The sequence below is a fragment of the Panicum virgatum genome, chromosome 4N (genome assembly GCF_016808335.1).
Source record: "Panicum virgatum strain AP13 chromosome 4N, P.virgatum_v5, whole genome shotgun sequence".
Taxonomy (NCBI): Eukaryota; Viridiplantae; Streptophyta; class Magnoliopsida; order Poales; family Poaceae; genus Panicum; species Panicum virgatum.
In genome coordinates this window covers 39,301,065-39,305,665 of record NC_053148.1, presented here as the reverse complement: position 1 = coordinate 39,305,665, position 4,601 = coordinate 39,301,065, and positions in this window count along the sequence as shown.

Sequence of the window (4,601 nt, the reverse complement as noted above, 5' to 3'; positions counted from 1 at the left end):
CTGCCCCTGGTGAAATCTAATTAAAACTACCCATTTGTCGTATGGATTACGCTAATATTATGTTTTATTAGGTGTGGAGCTGTGCAACTAGGGAATCGCGAACCCTTTTCCATTAGCTTAATTTTTCCTAAACTGCTAAAAGTGCATACATTTAGGGATATTAGTAGTTACACGCATATAAATAGCTACAGTGGATCAACGCTTACACGCATAAAACCGATAGATTTAACAGCCTTGGTTGTGAGTCTTGCTTTGAGTGGCACATTTTTCCGATTACAACTCCACGTCTTATGCCCTCTTCTATTTCTCTTTCGATCCTCTTGTGTGGTCACCGATCATCCCACATTCAGTTTTCTTCGTTAATTTAGATAGTCATGAATCTTGCTAGCCTTGGAGGCACAAGTGAGAGCTTGTTCATACCGAAATCTTTTGCAATCTTGATTTTCAGGATATATGCGATTGTCATGGTGTGCATCATCTTCTACATTTTCCGTGGGCGTCGAGGCCAGACACAACCTCTAGTGGCAGCTCATTCGATCCAGGTGGGCGTCGAGGCCAGGCACAGCCTCTAGTGGCACCTCCATCGATCCAGGTGCAGCAGCTTTAGCTACCACCGTTGGTCCGACAAGACTAGGATGAGGAGGAGGTGGCGATAGCAGCAACTATTGTTTTCCAAAGTTTAGCGGTCGGCATTTTCAGTGGAGGAGGGAGGCGACGACATCGATTGCACATCGTGCCTCACCTAGTACGAAGAGGGAGAAGAGCTTGTCGTTCTTCAGTAGGGACACAAATAGACACATTATTAATGGATAAAACTGAGGTTGTGGATGAGTGAGATATTTATATGGATATGTAGGTGCAGGGAGAGTGAGAGGAGCATTATAGATTTGTAGCGACTCAAAGGGGCCATCCCCCCCCCCCCCCCCCCACCCCCACCCCCAGAGTTTCAATGTTCTCCCCAATATCACCATATCTCTCACTCAAGGAAGCTTGTCAATATTTAACTAGGAATAATGCTTACAACAAACACCAAGTATGTGTAGATAAGGATTTGATCCCTAATGGATGGAGTCGTGCATCCACATTTTCACCACTACCCAATAATGTTGCTTTTGCAGCCATGGTGTTTTTTTTTCAATGTGATGTGAGTATTTTTAAATATATTCCACATGTAAGCTAAAAAGTAGCCACCTAAATATTTTGTGCCTGCTAAGTGTGTCACACATTTGGTTAGTGTCATCATTCGTGGTCTTATATTTGGAGGTAAGGTTACAAGTTGGTTGCCTGTACTTCCTAGTTGGTTACAAAAATATTATATTGAATGTAATTACAAATTTACAATCATGACTTGTCACTAACCTTCGACTTTAATCCATCCATATATCATTGCATCTCACACTTCAACTCCCTTAGATGGGCCACCTCCTCGTGTCCCATGGAACTTGCCCATCCGGCCATCCCCTTGTGGGTGCTTATCTAGTCTTGTCCTGAGGTACAAGGGTTACATCACTGACAATTAGTCTCTTTTTCCTTAATTTATTTAAGGAATCAATGATGACATTCTTTCATTGGTATTAGGTGACATGCTAACGAGGTGGTTATTTCACCATTCTCAAGCGCCGGCTCTATAATTTTAAAAGCCCCCGGGCGAGAAACAAGAGAACGGCCGTTGAACTAATTTTTGGAATCAAAATCACACTACATAGTACGAATAATAAAATTATTTTGTGATACATGTATAGCCCAATTGAAATATAACAATATGTAATAAAAAAAACTAACAATAACTATTATGATTACCTCAAATAAAAATATAATGCTTTAGTTCTTTGTAAAAACCCGTCTTCGGGCATTTCTTGATGCAAAATCTTCAAGAACTGTATCAAGTTAAATGTCATCCAAAATATCCTTATCAAGAACTGTATCTTTCTTGTAACATAGTTGATCTTAAGCAATTTCTCAACAGTTTCAATTTGGAGAAGCTTCTTTCGGCTGATGCTACTGTCACTGGAATAGTTAAGAGAATCCGATATGCAATAGAGACATTCGGATAGCAATCTGCAACTTTAACAAACGGAAGAATCTCGGTTGCTAACATCAATTTTTTGGCAAAGATACTTGCAACACTTTTAGTTCAGAGAAAAAAATCATCTAAATCAACATCAGCCTTGTTGTCTTGAGAAAAAGACTACAAAATTAGTGCAGCACTTTCGTAGATCATTATCATCCAAGGACTTGAGATTTTTCCGAGTTGAATAAGAAACCAAATATTTTTCAAACTTCTGTAGTTGTTCAAATCAACTAGTCAATGAAGCAATTGCAGCATCAACAATAACTAGGAAGTAGCTAACTTTGAACTCTTGAATAGCTGAAAGTTGCAATTCTTCAGTTTCATCGTTTAGTTCATCAAAATGCTTCTTTCTTTTACCTTGACGTTTAGTAGGAAATTTTGGCTCTACATCCATACTAGATGCAATGGATTTTGTTGTCTTAATACTGGCATCAAAGCCTTCTTCTCTGTACTTCTGGAAATATGAGATGACCTCTTCAATTTATTTGAGAGTAGTATCTAAACATACAATCTTAGATTGTAACTTTTTGCTCACTATGTTGATAGTAGATAAAATATCATCCCAGATAACCAGACCAGCTATAAATTCAAATTTCTCAAGTGTAGTTACCAAGAATTGAGCATCACTTACTGTTTTTGGGTCATCAGTACAAGTTCTTTCCACTTCCTTCAAAGCTGATATTATTTGTGGGACTTGATACCTGATAGGTTGCACACTCTTTATCCGACTCTCCCAATGAATATCCGATAAGGGTTTGACAGTAAACCTCTCAACATTATCAGTCAAAATTTTCCATCTTTTAGTAGAGCGTGCAAACAAATAATATATCTGTTGTATAACACCAAAGAATAAAATAGCTGTCTTGCAAGATTTTGCCATATCACAAAGAGTGAGATTCAGGCTATGACATGCACACGGCATATATAATGCTCTTCGATTAATTTCAAGCAAACGTGACTGCACACCTTGATGTTTTTCCTTCATATTGGAACCATTGTCATAACCTTGACCTCTCACATCATCAATGTTCAAATCAAGTGACCGCAATGCATCCAACAGAACATTAAAAAGCCCCAATCCAGAGGTGTCATCAACCTGTAAGAACTCTAAGAAAAATTTATCTACTCTTGGAACAATACTTGACATATGAACGCACCGCACAATTAGTGTCATTTGTTCTTCATGGCTCACATCCGGGGTACAATCCAAGATAACAGAGAAGTACTTGGCATCTTTGATGATCTTTAAGATATGACTTTTCACAGCATCAGCAAGAATACCAATTAACTCATTCTGAATGTTGTGGCCAAGATAATGATGATGAATTTCATTACTTTGAATGCACCTAATATGTTCTTGCATCACAGGATCAAATTCAGCAATCATTTCAACTGTGGCCAGAAAATTACCATTATTTCGTTGATAAAGTTTCTCATTTGATCCTCGGAAGGCTAGATTTTGCTTAGCAAGAAACTTGATAGCAGAATCTATTCTTACCAAGACCTGTCTCCAGCGCTCCTTTTCCTTTGCAATTTCCCGTTGCATTTCATTTTTATTTTTGCTTAATCTAAGCCGAAGCTCATTCCATGTATTCATGTTTGTCAAATGCTCCACACTGTTCTCATGTGATTTGAGTCTGTCACCCAGATGCTTCCAATCCCATGTTCTAGGATCAAAGATAGTCAAAACTGAATTGTGTTATTCATCAATATTTGCAGAATCAATATCATCTGAAGGATGTAAAGTGTCCCCTCCTGGGGCCTGAGTATGATCATTGGCATCAGCTTCAACATCTAAATTTTGCTCGACTGTAGCACCTTCATTGGCATCGACTTCTGCAACATGTTCCTGCCCCTGATCTTGACTAGCTTCACCATTACTTGAAACTGAAAAAAACTTGTCTAGAGCACCCCTCTGCGATTCTACAAGCTGATCTTCTTGTTTTCTTTTTTTTTTCTTTTTTGAGAACCTGACAAATGCTTCTTAGGCAACATCTAATATAAACAAATAAATATATTGGATTAGAAATTTATAACCCTATATTGTTGACTGTTGAGAAAATAAGAAAAACAATGGGAAAGTACTAATCGATCATGGGTTCTGATGTATTGCTTACTGTGATCGCGTTGCTGTCTTGCCAGTTGCCGACTTGCTGCTCGCCGTGTCCGATCGTCTCCTCTCCTCCTCTCCTCTTCTCCGGCCTCCACTCCCCAGCAGATGCAGATCATCTCTCGTCAGCTCGTCGCTTGCAGTCACAGGCTCGCAGGGAATACAGATAGGGATGCATACGCAGGGAATAGGGCAGGGGCGCAGGGTGACTAGCAATATAGCAAGTAACGATCGGAGTTGTGGCCAGGGCAGCCGGCGGCGGCAGAAAATGAGAAAGCGAGGCGTCAAGGGGGGCTACTATCTATCTTCTGAAAGATAGATAAGAGATTCATCTTATCGGGTACCACGATTAGGGACACCCTAATCGGGGTACTAAAATCACTCTGAAAAACACAAACACTTGTTAAGGCAACTGGGCCC